Raw genomic sequence first — 16,891 nt, 5'->3', positions numbered from 1 at the left:
TGAAGAGACCTGCAAACAGAAACCAAATAAACAAAGGGAACCGCTTCAGAAGTCACAGGTGCAACAGGTTAAAATCCCTGTAGTTAACACAGACTACACTGGAAGGGGCCTATAGATATCAAGAAGTGTAAGCTCAAACAAGGAGCTATCTGAAACTGAACTGAACCCACACTGCCCGCAACAGCTCCAGAGAAATTCCTAGATATATTTTTACTATTATTATTTTTTTAATTAAAATTTTTTTTCTCTTTCTTTTTTTCTGTTTTTTTTTTTCTTTTTCTGTTTCTTTTTAAAGTCCTCTATTACTCCTTAATTTTAATTTTTATAACCCACTATAACCAGGCCAAAAAAAAAAAAAGGACCCTATTTTTAAAGTGAACTTCATATATATTTCTTAAATTTTTTGATTTTTTGTGGTTTTTTTAATATTGCATTTTTAAGAGTCTAATCTCTACCCTAGATTTTTAATCTTTGTTTTTCAGTATTTGATATCAATTTTGGGCATTTAAGAATCCAACCTTCAGTACCCATTTCTACTCAGGAGTGTGATTACTGGTTTGATCATTCTCTCCCCCTTTTCACTCTCCTTTTTCTCCCCCAGATCACCTCTATTTCCCCTCTCCCCCTTCTCTTCTCAGTCCAATTCTCTGAATCTCTGTGTGTGTTCTGGGCTGCGGAGAACACTTAGGGAACAGAGTACAACCTAGATCTGTCTCTCCTCTCTTGAATCCCCCTTTATCTCCTGCTGCTCACCTCTATCTCCTTCCTCCCTCCTCTCTTCTTCATGTAACTCTGTGAACCTCTCTGGGTGTCCCTCACTGTGGAGAATCCTTTCACCATTAACCTAGAAGTTTTATTATCAGTGCTGTTTGGAGGGAGAAGTCTTGGGGCTACTGAAAGAATAAGACTGAAATCCAGAGGCAAGAGGCTTAAGCCCAAAACCTGAGAACACCAGAGAACTCCTGACTACAGGGTACATTAATTAATATGAGATCATCCAAAAGCCTCCATACCTACACTGAAACCAACCACCACCCAAGAGCCAATAAGTTCCAGAGCAAGAAATACCATGCAAATTCTCCAGCAACACGGGAGCATACCTCTGAGCGTCAATAGACAGGCTACCCAAAATGACACCAAACCCATAGTCACATCTCAAAACTCACTACTGGACACTCCATTGCACTCCAGAGAGAAGAAATCCAGCTCCACTCACCAGAACACTGACACAAGCTTCTCTAACCAGCAAACCTCGACAAGCCAAACATCCAGCCCCACCCACTGGGAGAAACCTCCACAATAAAAAGGAACCACAGACTACCAGAATACAAAAAGGCCACCCCAAACCCAGCAATCTAAATAAGATGAAAAGGCAGATAAATACCTAACAGGTAAAGGAACATGAAAAATGCCCACCAAGCCAAACAAAAGAGGAGGAGATAGGGAATCTACCTGAAAAAGAATTTAGAATAATGATAATAAAAATGATCCAAAATCTTGAAAACAAAATGGATTTACAGATAAATAACCTGGAGACAAGGATTGAGAAGATGCAAGAAGTGTTTAACAAGGACCTAGAAGAAATAAAAAAGAGTCAATTAAAAATGAATAATGCAATAAATGAGATCAAAAACAATCTGGAGGGAACCAACAGTAGAATGACAGAGGCAGAAGATAGGATAAGTGAGGTAGAAGATAAAATGGTGGAAATAAATGAAGCAGAGAGGAAAAAAGAAAAATAGAAAATAGAATTAAAAGAAATGAGGACAACCTCAGGGACCTCTGGGACAATGTGAAACACCCCAACATTCGAATCATAGGAGTTCCAGAAGAAGAAGACAAAAAGAAAGGCCATGAGAAGATACTTGAGGAGATAATAGCTGGAAACTTCCCCAAAATGGGGAAGGAAATAGCCACCTAAGTCCAAGAAATCCAGAGAGTCCCAAACAGAATAAACCCAACGCGAAACACCCCAAGACACATATTAGTCAAGTTAACAAAGATCAAACACAAAAAACAAATATTAAAAGCAGCAAAGGAGAAACAACAAATAAAACACAAGGGGATTCCCATAAGGATAACAGCTGATCTTTCAATAGAAACTCTTCAGGCCAGAAGGGAATGGCAAGACATACTTAAAGTAATGAAAGAGAATAACCTACAACCCAGATTACTGTACCCAGCAAGGATCTCATTCAGGTATGAAGGAGAATTTAAAAGCTTTACAGTCAAGCAAAAGCTTAGAGAATTCAGCACCACCAAACCAGCTCTTCAACAAATGCTGAAGGATCTTCTCTAGACAGGAAACACAGAAAGGTTGTATGAACGTGAATCCAAAACAACAAACCAAATGGCAATGGGACTGTTCTTATCAATAAATACCTTAAATGTAAATGGGTTGAATGCCCCAACCAAAAGACAAGACTGGCTGAATGGATACAAAAGCAGGACCCCTATATATGCTGTCTACAAGAGACCCACCTCAAAGCAAGGGACACATACAGACTGAAAGTGAAGGGCTGAAAAAAAATATTTCACGCAAATGGAGACCAAAAGAAAGCAGGAGTTGCAATACTTATATCAGATAAAATAGACTTCAAAATAAAGGCTGTGAAAAGAGACAAAGAAGGACACTACATAATGATCAAAGGATCAACCCAAGAAGAAGATATAACAATTATAAATACATATGCACCCAACATAGGAGCACTGCAATATGTAAGGCAAATGTTAACAAGAATGAAGGGGGAAATTAACAATAACACAATAATAGTGGGAGACTTTAATACCCCACTCACACCTATGGACAGATCAACTAAACAGAAAATTAAAAAGGAAACACAAACTTTAAATGACACAATGGTCCAGCTAGACCTAATTGATATCTGTAGGACGTTTCACTCCCAAACAATCAATTTTACCTTTTTCTCAAGTGCACACAGAACCTTCTCCAGAATAGATCACATCACAGGCCATAAATCTAGCCTTGGTAAATTCAAAAAAATTGAAATCATTCCAGTCATCTTTTCTGACCAGATCTCAATTACAGGAAAAAAAAAAATTAAAAATTCCAACATATGGAGGCTAAATAACACACTTCTGAATAACCAACAAATCATAGAAGAAATCAAAAAAGAAATCAAAATATGCATAGAAACGAATGAAAATGAAAACACAACAACCCAAAACCTATAAAACTGTAAAAGCAGTGCTAAGGGGAAGGTTCATAGCAATACAGGCTTACCTCAAGAAACAAGAAAAAAGTCAAATAAATAACCTAACTCTACACCTAAAGCAACTAGAGAAGGAAGAAATGAAAGAATCCCAAGGATAGTAGAAGGAAAGAATCTTAAAAATTGGGGCAGAAATAAATGCAAAAAAACAAAAGAGACCATAGCAAAAATCAACAAAGTTAAAAGTTGGTTGTTTGTAAAGGTAAATAAAATTGACAAACCATCAGCCAAACTCATCAAGAAACAAACGGAGAAGAACCAAATCAACAAAATTAGAAATGAAAATGGAAAGATCACAACAGACAACTCTGAAATACAAAGGATCATAAGAGACTACTACCAGCAGCTCTATGCCAATAAAATGGAAAACTTGGAAGAAATGGACAAATTCTTAGAGAAGTATAACTTTCCAAAACTGAACCAGGAAGAAATAGAAGATCTTAACAGACCCATCATGGGTCTGACACAAGCACGGAAATCAAAACTATAATCAGAAATCTTCCAGCAAACAAAAGCCCAGGACCAGATGGCTTCACAGCTGAATTATACCAAAAATTTAGAGAAGAGATAACACCTATCTTACTCAAACTTTTCCAGGAAAATTGCAGAAGAAGGTAAACTTCCCAACTCATTCTATGAGGCCACCATCACCCTAATACCAAAACCAGACAAGGATGCCACAAAAAAAGAAAACTACAGGCCAATATCACTGATGAACATAGATGCAAAAATCCTTAACAAAATACTAGCAAACAGAATCCAACAACATATTAAAAAGATCATACATCATGACCAAGTGGGCTTTATCCCAGGAATGCAAGGATTCTTTAATATGCACAAATCAATCAATGTAATACACCACATTAACAAATTGAAAGATAAAAACCATATGATTATCTCAATAGATGCAGAAAAAGCCTTTGACAAAATTCAACATCCATTTATGATTAAAACTCTCCAGAAAGCAGGAATAGAAGGAACAAACCTCAACATAATAAAAACTATATATGACAAACACAAAGCAAACATTATCCTCAATGGGGAAAAATGGAAAGCATTTCCCTTAAAGTCAGGAACAAGACAAGGGTGCCCACTCTCACCACTACTATTCAACATAGTTTTGGAAGTGTTGGCCACAGCAATCAGAGCAGAAAAAGAAATGAAAGGAATCCAGATAGGAAAAGAAGAAGTAAAACTCTCACTGTTTGCAGACAACATGATCCTCTACATAGAAAACCCTAAAGACTCTACCAGAAAATTACTACAGCTAATCAATGAATACAGTAATGTTGCAGGATATAAAATTAACAGACAGAAATCCCTTGCATTCCTATATGCTAACAATGAGAAAACAGAAAGAGAAATTAAGGAAACAATACCGTTCACCATTGCAACAAAAAGAATAAAATACTTAGGAGTATATCTACCTAAAGAAACGAGAGACCTATATGTAGAAAACTATAAATCACTGATGAAAGAAATCAAAGAGGACACAAATAGGTGGAGAAATATACCGTGTTCATGGGTTGGAAGAATCAATATTGTGAAAATGTCTATACTACCCAAAGCAATCTATAGATTCAATGCAATCCCTATCAAGCTACCAACAGTATTTTTCACAGAACTAGAACAAATAATTTCACAATTTGTATGGAAATACAAAAAACCTCGAATAGTCAAAGCAATCTTGAGAAAGAAGAATGGAACTGGAGGAATCAACCTGCCTGACTTCAGGCTCTACTACAAAGCCACAGTCATCAAGACAGTATGGTACTGGCACAAAGACAGAAATATAGATCAGCGGAATAGAATAGAAAGCCCAGAGATAAATCCACATACCTACAGACACCTTATCTTCGACAAAGGAGGCAAGGATATACAATGGAAAAAAGACAAGCTCTTTAACAAGGTGCTGGGAAAACTGGTGAACCACTTGTAAAAGAATGAAACTAGAACACCTTCTAACACCATACACAAAAATAAACTCAAAATGGATTAAAGATCTAAATATAAGACCAGAAACTATAAACTCCTAGAGGAGAACATAAGCAAAACACTCTCTGACATAAATCACAGCAGGGTCCTCTATGACCCACCTCCCAGAATATTGGAAATAAAAGCAAAAATAAACAAATGGGACCTAATGAAACTTAAACGCTTTTGCACAACAAAGGAAATGATAAGCAAGGTGAAAAGAGACAGTCCTCAGGATGGGAGAAGATAATAGCAAATGAAGCAACAGACAAAGGATTAATCTCAAAAGTATAAAAGCAGCTCCTGCAGCTCAATTCCAGAAAAATAAATGACCCAATCAAAAAATGGGCCAAAGAACTAAACAGACATTTCTCCAAAGAAGACATAAAGATAGCTAACAAACTCATGAAAAGATGCTCAACATCACTCATTATCAGAGACATGCAAATAAAAACCACAGTGAGGTACCATTACACACCAGTCAGGATGGCTACTATCCAAAAGTCTACAAGCAATAAATGCTGGAGAGGGTGTGGAGAAAAGGAAACCCTCTTACACTGTTGGTGGGAATGCAAACTAGTACAGCCACTATGGAGAATTTTGTGGAGATTCCTTAAAAAACTGGAATTAGAACTGCTATATGACCCAGCAATCCCACTCCTGGGCATACACACAAAGGAAACTAGATCTGAAAGAGACACGTGCACCCCAATGTTCATTGCAGCATTGTTTATAATTGCCAGGACATGGAAGCAACCTAGATGTCCATCAGCACACGAATGGATAAGGAAGCAGTGGTACGTATACACAATGGAATATTACTCAGCTATTAAAAAGAATTCATTTGAATCAGTTCTAATGAGATGGATGAAACTGGAGCCCATCATACAGAGTGATGTAAGCCAGGAAAATAAAGACCAATGCAGTATACTAAAGCATATATTTGGAATTTTAAAAGATGGTAATGATAACCCTATATGCAAAACAGAAAAAGAGATACAGATGTACAGAACAGATTTTTAGGCTCTGTGGGAGAAGGCGAGGGTGGGATGTTCTGAGAGAATAGCATTGAAACAAGTATACTATCAAGGGTGAAACAGATCACCAGCCCCGGTTGGATGCATGAAACAAGTGCTCGGGGCTGGTGCACTGGGAAGACCCAGAGGGATGGGATGGAGAGGAAGGCGGGAGGAGGGATCTGGATGGGGAACACATGCAAACCCATGGCTGATTCACATCAATGTATGGCAAAAACCACTACAATATTGTAAAGTAATTAGCCTCCAACTAATAAAAATAAAGAAAAAAATAAAAGCAGTTAATCCTCAAATATATATATGACAATAGTAATTATAATAACAACCGTAGAAGACAAACAATAAAGCTATCATCATTGCACACTATTCTTAACATTGTACTGAGCACTTCACAGCTAGTGCCTTATTTTACACCCATGGATACACAAATGTAATCACTAAGCTGATTTTCATGTGCTTGAACTGAAAATGGGGGAAATCAATTACTGATAATCACATAGATGATACAGGTCAGATGTGGGATTCAAACTGAGATAAATGTTTCTATAAGCTCATGCCCCTTCTCTAACACAACTCATTATCCTTCTCATTTGTTCATATTTCTTGTAAATATGATGTTATAAATATACATATATGTAGTCACTTAAGTAAATTGCATACAAGCATACTATGAAATATGCACTTTTAAATCCTTTTGAATTTTGTCTTTTTAACATCTGAAAAAAAATTATATAAAAATAGCCTCCTTTTTCATTTTCCAACACTCTGAATTGTATGTTTCTTATGATTATGTTTTGGAAACCTCTCCTGCATTCTGTCAAGTTTATTGGAGATGATGTAAAAAATAGAACTGTTTAAATCACCTGCTTGTTCACTTGCTAAGTTGCTTTATTTGTGTCTGATTCTTTGCGATCCTATGGATCAGACCATAGCCCACCTGGTTCCACTGTCCACGGGACTCTCCAGGCAATAATACTGGAGTGGGTTGCCATGCCTCCCTCCAGGGGATCTTCCCAGCTCAGGGATCAAACTTGCATCTCTTATGTCTCCTGAATTGGCAGGTGAGTTCTTTACCACTAGTGCCACCTGAGAAGTCCTTTTAAATCACTACCAACACCTAAACTTTAAACTATATATTTATTCTTATAACTAGCATATACCACATTATTCTTCACATGTGTACACATCTATATGATTTTCCTCTAGGTGAAAGTTTTATAAGTGGAATCACTTTATCAAGGCACTCTGTGCACATACCAAATTCTTATGTGTTTTCAATTTAAATGCACTCATTGTATACTTCCACTGGAAAACCTATTTGTCATCTTTATCATTCACAGAGAAAAAGAGCATCTCTTAACAGTGTTATAGACCCTAGTGATAGATACCACAGACTTATAGCTAAGCTTAATGCTAATCTAATATCTCGGGTTCCTGGATAATTTTACGAAGAGAAACTTGGTCAACATTAAAACTTTCACTCCTGGACTATTAAATGAGAGAGAAATAAAGTTACAACAATTAAGCAGTTGAACAAAGTTCCCTTTTGAATCTGTATTTATGATGGCCTCTCAGGTTTACTTGCAATACTTTGGAATATTGTGCTGTACTTAGTCGCCCAGTCATATCCAGTGCTTTGTGACCCCATGGACTGTAGCCTGCCAGGCTTCTCTGTCCATGGGAATTCTCTAGACAAGAATACTGGAGTGGGTTGCCATACTCTTTTCCAGGGGATCTTCCCTACCCAGGGATCAAACCCAGGTCTCCCATATTGCAGGCAGATTCTTTACCAGCTGAACCACTTTGGAACATCACATAAGCTCAAAAATCTGCATTTCACAACAGCACTGGCGTTTGCTCCCCAAAGCCCATCACTGATTAGATTTTACAACCTGAGCATTCCCTCCTCAGTTTCAACTGTTTATTGCTGCTTTTTTTTAAAGTTCCTGAATGATATTCTTTAAATTATTTTGAGCATAAAAGTAAACCCAAAAGATTGTTTACTGCAATTTATCTAATATCTACTGGAAATATAGTAGAAACCCTTTAGCACATTTGCTCTGTTGTATTGTCCCTTACATGCTTTTTCCTCTTTATGATTTATTTTTTTAATCATGTATTATTAGTTAACACTACATAGTTTTTGAAGATTTATCATTTTATTTATTATTTAAAGTTATTTTACTTTATGGGGTTTCAAACAATAAAGTATTATGTAGTTGGTGAAAACAGAGTGAGCTACATCTTCTCTTATAATGATCTTAGTTAACTCTGTCTCTAACACACCTGTGTACATATTCATATATACACACTCACACAGATATATACAAAACAAAATGAGAAACTTAGGTATACAGGGCATAACAGTTCTCACACATATCTATGTTTAGCTTAAGGCAATAAATGTCATAAACCAAGACAAGTATATGGAACACTAAAATTAGGGAATCTGCTATTTTTCACTTTATGTTTTGTAGACATTTACATTCTTAATTAACATTTATCTCTCTTTTTTGGTTTGAACACAAATGGTAATGTTTTGAAAGGAGGTTTTGCTTCAAACCTCAGTTTAATTCCCAAATATGCAATATTTTAGACATATTATTTAAAATAGTCATGCTCTATATGTAATAATTATATTTAAAATATTTACGATTACTTTTGACTTCCATATGCAATCAGTGTAACATATAAATGAAAAGTGAACATGTTAGTCACTCAGTCATGTCCAACTTTTGTGAACTACGGATGGTAGGCCACCAGGCTCCTCTGTCCATAGAATTCTACAGGCAAGAATACTGGAATAGGTTACCATGCCCTTCTCTAGGGAATCTTCTTGACCCAGGGATAAAACCTGGGTCTCCGTATTGCAGGCAGATTCTTTACCATCTGAACCACCAGGGAAGCCCAGCAAGTAAGTAGTATTATATAAATTAAGATGTACTTTTGGGAAAATCTATTATTTTTACTTTCCACAAATGTTTAAGAATTGATGTTTGTACAAAGTAGTTTGATTAATTTCTACTTTTTAAAATAGAATTCTGTTTATGCTATCTGCAAAGTAAAAAAAAAAAAAGAAAAAGTAGTATTTAACCATGCAACAATTTAGAAAATTTGTAAAGAGTGTGTAATAGCATGGATTATTAATTAGCTTAAAATATAAGTTAATAAAGATTAATGACATTTACCCTGAGTTATATAATGTCATTTAGATCATCAGAGAAATTTTCATTTAGAATATAAATTTATAAGAAGATTATGGAGATTATTATTAGAACTTATACAATGCACTATGATATAAATTGATTATCATATACTATTTAGTAGTTCAAATGCACAAACACACAAACTCACTTGCATGAATAGTCTGTAAATGATTGCTAATTTTCTTTCACCTTTAAATAGTGTTTGATTTATAAATATTTATTATTATTATTTTCAATTATTACTATATTTACTACCTTTTATTTTTTGACAGAACTTTGTATACTACTAATGAGATACTCAGATTTACATACTATGTGTACAAAGGAGTTTTCTCCAGAATCTAACAGTTCAAAGATTATAATTTCCTAAATGTCACATTACATTTATGACAACATCTTCATGGCATGTTTTTGACCATTTTTGTTTCTATGATTTGACATTTTGCCAAAGTAGTAAAATATTTTATTAAGTTAGTTGTCAGGCTAAACGGCCCCCCAAAACTGCTCCATAAATAGCAGAATTCTTTCTGATATGACGTCAGCCTGTTTATGGGCTCTTTAGATAGTTCATCTTCCAATAATACTGTTAAATTTGTAGAGTTTTCTTTTGTGGATATGATGAAGACATCTAAGGATAAAATGGAATTTGGAAGTACAAAGAATTAAGGAGATGAAAGAGCTTTATTCTAGAACTATACAAAGCATGCAACTAGAATGAGCTCCTGATCATTAAATGGAAAAAAATTTTGAGAAATTCAGATCATACCTCTCGTTCTCCTTCTGTCTTTTTTTTTTTTTTTTAATGGATGCATGCTCAGATGGTTAAGAATCTGCCTGTAATGCAGGAGACCTGGGTTCAGTCCCAGTATTGGGAAGGTCCCCTGGAGAAGGGCATGTCAATGCACTTCAGTGTTCTTGCCTGGAGAATCCCACAGATGGAGGAGCCTGGTTGAAACCGGCTATAGTCCATGTGGCTATGAAGAGTTAGACACCACTCAGAGACTCACACTTGCATGTGCTTTGGATAAGGACTCATTTTACCAAAACAGAAAAATAAATCATATCCACTTTAGGGTTCCAGTTAGGACAATATATCTCCAATTTTGATTTTGGAGTTTATGTCTGAAAAAAAATTTAGTCTCAGGAAGAAGAATTTGTAGACTCTGCAAAGATGAGGTTAGGGAAAAATTAAATGTCCAGGAAGTTGAAAAATATTTTCTCTTCTGATTCTTTCATATAATTGGGTATTTTTGGACTTTCAGTTGGATATAAAATAATCCATGTACAGTTATTAAGACTTTATATCACAATACTGACTTAGAAAAAATATGAAAATAGAGGCACAATATACCTAATAGAGATCTGACATAGTTCTATGTCAGAAAATGCTTGTATTTAAAAAGAACAATGCACAATTTTCTGCTCATTACAAGAGCTGTTAATGTTTTCAATGTTTTCCAAACAATCAGAATATTTATTCAAAGAAATTGTCTCTGTTTATTTTTTAACATTAAACACACACTGAAAACAATACTGCCTGTTTTAGAAATCTGTTCAGAATACAAGGGCAAATTTCAAGGTTTTGTGCTGAAGCAAACTGAAGAAATAAATACCACATGTTCTGCAGTTTTCAGACTTCACAGTGAATTTCATGTGTCTCTCAACTTTGATCTAAACAATTGCAATTGATAAATGGAATAAGATCTTGTAGGCAAGGGAACAGACATTTCCCCAATTTCTAAACAATTTAGTTGCTTACAGGCTTTCTTGGAAGAGACATTTCAATTTGCACACTAGTTCCTACTAGAAAGACTTGGATGAAGGCAGAAATATTGTAAAAGAATAGTATTCAAGATTTTTGATAGAGGTGTGAAACAGATAATTCAGAACAAAATATGAAAGAGTGGCCTAGCTGTAGTGTGCAAGGAAATGTCATAAAACTTGCTTTCAAGTTTATCTGACCCTTTTTTTTTTAAATTCAGCTTTATTGAGGAATACATGATAAATAAAATTGTAAAATATTTAAATTTAACATCCTGGTAAGTTTATGTTTTCATGTAGTGAAAGGATTTCCCTTATTTAGTTAGTTACATATCCATCAACTCACATATTTATCTTCTTTATTCTCTTATTGTGAACATTTTAGTTCTATTCTCTTAGCAGATTTCAATTATAAAATATAGCTTATCAACTATAGCCAGCATGTCATACAGGCATTATTTATCATAGAGCTGAAAGTGAGTACCCTTTTATAATCTTTACCTATTTCTCCTGTTCCCTTGGCCCCCAACAAGTACTTTTTTTGTGTTTGTTTGTTTTAGCAAGTACTTTGCTACCTTTTTTTTTTCTTCTTTTCCTCCTACTTTTAGATACCACGTATAAGTGAAACTGTGCAGTCTTTGTCTTTCTCTGCCTGGCTTATTTTACTTAGCATAATGTTCTCAGGGTCCATCCTTATTATTGCAAATGACAAGATTACCTTCTTTCTAATGGATGAATAATATTCTGTTGTGTGTGCATATATATGTGTGTGTGTGTGTGTGTGTGTGTGTGCACTAAGCTGCTTCAGTAACATCCCACTCTTTGTGACACTATGAGCTGTAGCCCACCAGACTCCATGGGATTTCCCAGGCAAGAATACTGGAGTGGGTTGCCATACCCTTCTCCAGGGGATCTTCCCCACCCAGGAATTGAACCCTCAGCTCTTATGTCCCCTGCATTGCCAGGCAGGTTGTTTACTACTGAAGCCACCTGGGAAGCCCTGTGTGCTCAGTCGTGTCAAATATTTGCAACCTCATGGCCTTTAGCCCAGCAGGAACCTCTGTCCATGGAATTCTCCAGGCAAGAATTCTGGAGTGGGTTCCTATTTCCTACTCCAGGGAATCTTCCAAACTTGGGGGTTGAACCTTCATCTCTTGCATTGGCAGGCAGGATCTTTACTAGCTAAGCTACCAGGGAAGTCCCAGGGAAGCCATATATATATTATATATACACATGGCATATATATATATATATATATATATATATATATATATATACACACACACACACACACACACACATATGTGTGTATATGTATACACAATGGAATGCAATATATATATACAGTGGAACATGTGTGCACATATATATGTGTGTGTGTATATATATATATATATATATATATATAAAACCCTTTTTATCCATTGTGGGGCTGTTTCGATATCTTGGCTATTATATATAAGGCTGCATTTACCTCTGACTCTTAATGTGTCTGATCATTTTAAAATGTTGAACCTCTTTGATTCTCATTTCTCTCTCTTAAAACACAGTAACAAAATCTTAGTGGTATGCAAAAAATAAATAAATAAATAAATAAAAGCAATGTTTGGTGAGAAGTAAAATTTAAGGTAAAAGAACTACATTTTTAAAAATAAATTTTATTTGATCTAACTATGATAATTAGAAATTAGTCTGAAATTGCCCTAATGAAATATTATAAACAATGAAACATTCATTCAGGAAAATATAATAAATCCCTTCACAGAATAGCAGGAGACCATGCATTTAGCTGTAAACTCATGCTGTACCTTATATATGCAGATGACACCACATTTATGGCAGAAAGGGAAGAGGAACCAAAGAGCCTATTGATGAAAGTGAAAGAGGAGAGTAAAAAGTTGGCAAATTGGGAAAACAAGGAAACAATGACAGACTTTATTTCCTTGGGCTCCAAAGTCACTGCAGATGGTGGCTGTAGCCATGAAAATGAAAGACACTTGCTCCTTGGAAGAACAGCTATGACCAAACTAGACAGCATATTAAAAAGCAAAGACATTACTTTGCCAACAAAGGTCAGTATAGTTAAAGCAGTGGTTTTTCCAGTAAGCATGCATAGATGTGAGAGCTGGACCATAAAGAAAGCTGAGCCCTGAAGAATTGATGCTTTTGAACTGTGGTGTTAGAAAAGACTCTTGAATGTCCCTTGGACTGCAAAGAAATCAAACCAGTCAATCCTAAAGGAAATAAACCCTAATATTCACTGGAAGGACTAATGCTAAACCTGAAATTCCAATACTTTGGCCATCTGATGTGAAGAACTTACTCATTTTAAAAGATTCTGATGCTGGGAAAGATTGAAGTCAGGAGGAGAAAGGGACGACAGAGGATGAGATGGTTGGATGGCATCCCCGACTCTATGGACATAACTTTGAGCAAGCTCCGGGAGTTAGTAATGGACAGGGAGACCTGAGGTGCTGTAGGCCATGGGGTCACAAAGAATCAGACATCACTGAGCAACTGAACTGAGCTGAACATCCTTTACCACGACTCTAGCAACAAGTTACAGAAGTTATACACATAACATCCTACTGCAGGCAGGTAATACCAAGAAGATGAGTTCCTTCCAGTTATTCTGGGGTTGTGGCTTCATTCTGGAAGGGACAGGTTACTTGAGTTTCGCACTTACTGTCCAACCCTGGGTTGGTGGCTCAAGCGCCATGTTTTAGAGGCTCTATTCCATCTAGGTGCATATCTGATACAACCCGGTCTCCATTCCCCCCACCAAACCCCCACTTCTATGGTGGAAATTCTTACCCAGACATGCTACACCAAAAATACTGGGTGCCCCCCTCCCCTGATTCATTCTTAGGGCAGGAGTTCCACACTGGGAAGAAAGGAAGGAAGTTGAAAAAGCTAATGTTTGCCACAACTATTCAGTGTTAACTCTTAGAGAGAGTCACTTTATTTATTTTTATTTTATTTTATTTTTTCCATTTATTTTTATTAGTTGGAGGCCAATTACTTTACAATATTGTAGTGGTTTTTGCCATACATTGACATGAATCAGCCATGGATTTACTTTAAAAAACACCATCTGAGGGGGCTGATTTTTTTTTTTTTTTTTCTTGATCGGACAATGAAGACTTCCATGCTTAAGGGTGTTGTCAAAAAGTAGATCTTGGAGAAAAAATAAGAAGAATTTGATTGGTCTATGACACAACAAAATACTATTAATAGAACAGCCAGAAGTTTAATAGAGAATGAAAAGAAGAGAAAGCTAAGAATAGGTCTTCAGTGAACACTGTAAACACTGGGAAATTGGGGAGAATTTGGTTGAACTTTCTCAGGAGTGATCAGAGCAAGATGCTGGGTATACTTGGAAGCATTTTGAAGCCACAAATAGACTAAGAACACATGGTTGAAGAGCCATTGACATAGGATTTTAAACAAAATCTCTGGCTAAAAACTGAATTATAAACTGCTCTTATAGGTGAATTCAAAAATTCAGAATTAAAAACAAAATCACTCTCATTCTTGGGAGTTTGGAAAATTGAGTGCATACGCAAGCTTAACCCTCTTAGGAATGATCTGAGAGGGTATCTCTAAGATAACGATCTGTGAAACTGGAGACAAAATAAAACACACACGTCTAACAGTAAATAGTGAAATCTAAATGATCAAGAGGGCTTAAATAAAACCTTTGTAAAATGCAGTTAATACCAATTCATGGGTGACCCATAAGAAGCCTGCCTAAAATATAAAAGCAAGGGGGAAATCATCTGATCAGGTACATCAGCAGCTTCAAAATGTAGAGACAAGTAACTTCACAAAATAAGTTTAGCATAATTACTGAATAGAAAATGACTAAGCAAGCAACAACAAAATAGCCTCTGGAAAAGGAGAATCAATAATCAGAGTTGCTCCACTACATTCTAAAATTTCTACTTTTCTCCACCCCAAACTACAAGTCATGCAAATAATATAAAAGCATGACACATATACAAGGGGGTAAAATGTAGCAATAGAAACTGCCTGTGAAGGGGCCTAGAATCAGAAAACAAAGTCTTTAAAGTAGCTCTCCCAAATATCCTTGAAAACTAAAGACAGATATGCTTTCCAAATAAATAAAAGTACAAATATAATGTATGGAAACATAGAATATTAATAAAGCCATATATATTATTATAAATAACATAATGGAAATTCCACAGTTGAAAAATTCATAACAAAAATAAGATTTTCACAAGAAGAACTCGGTCAGAGTTTTCATCTAAAAGAAAAAAGAACAAGCATATTTGAACAATGATCAATAGAGACCGGGCAATTTGAAGAACCAAAAGAGTTAAAAATAAACTAAAGAAAAATTAATTATGCCTAAAGGAAATTTGGGACACTGTTAGCCAGATATTCTATGTATAACTCAGCAGAAGAGAGGAGACAAAGAAAGATGAAAAAAAGAGAGAAAATAACGACTGAAACCTGCCCAGATTAATGAAAAGATCAATCTGCTTACTTAAGTAGCTCAACAAACTTCAAATAAGATAAAAGCAAAAACATATACCATCAGACACATTATAGTCAATATATTATATTAGAAAAAGTCAAATGCAAAGAGAAAATCTTGAAAGCAGCAAAAGTAAGACAAGTCATTATTTATATGGGTATCCCAATAAGAAATAAGCAGTCCTATGATCAGAAACAAGAGAATCCAAGAAGTAGTGGGACATCATATTCAAAGTGATGAAAGTAAAAAATAAAATAAAAAGCTGTCAATCAAGATTCTGTTATCCATCTGATACTAATTTTAACTTCTTTACCAAAATTATAATAAAGACATTTCCTGGTAAATGAAAATAGAAAGAATTCATTGCTTGGAGACACACCTTACAAGAAATTCTAAAGGAAGTTCTTCAAGGTGAAAGCAAGTGACATCAAAATGAATTTCAAAAGAATGAGTTCCATTAAGGATAATTGTACAGGTAATTACAAAAGACTGTATAATTGCACATTTCTTCTTGTTTCTTCTCATGACTAATTTCAAAAGCAGTAGTCCAAAACAGTTATTACGTAATTGTACTGCTGGACCCATAAAACAGAGAAATGTAATATATTTGACAATAACAAAACAACATAGATCAGGTAGGTGGGGAAAAACTGTGTTGGTATAAGCAAATGACACTGATTAGCAACAAATCTGTAAGAAATGAAGAGAGTAAGAAATTCTAGATAAGAATGTAATTTTAAAGAATTAGATATGTTTTCCTATCTACTCTCAGTTTCTTTAAAATATGTAAGAAAATATAATGAAATAATTATGTGTGCTCAATTGTGTCCAACTCTTTGCGATCTCATGGACTGTAGCCTGCCAGGCTTCTCTGTCCATGGAATTTTCCAGGCAAGACTGGAGTGGGTGGCTGTTTCCTTCTCCAGGCAGTCTTCCCAACCCAGGGATCAAACCTGAATCTCCTACATTGGCAGGCAGATTCTTTACCACTGAGCCTCCTGGGAATCCTAATAATTACAACAATGACTTATATCAGTTGTAGACATAATTTGTGTACAAGCAATTAGCATAAAAAGTGGAGGAGAAAATGAACAATATAGGAGTAAAATTTTCACATTTTGAAACAGAGTAGGACTCTGTGGGATCTTCCCAGGGACAGACTCCCTAGGCCCAAGT

The sequence above is a fragment of the Odocoileus virginianus genome, chromosome 25 (genome assembly GCF_023699985.2).
Source record: "Odocoileus virginianus isolate 20LAN1187 ecotype Illinois chromosome 25, Ovbor_1.2, whole genome shotgun sequence".
Lineage (NCBI taxonomy): Eukaryota > Metazoa > Chordata > Mammalia > Artiodactyla > Cervidae > Odocoileus > Odocoileus virginianus.
The sequence above is the reverse complement of the archived record's forward strand: the minus strand, read 5'-3'. Positions refer to the sequence as shown.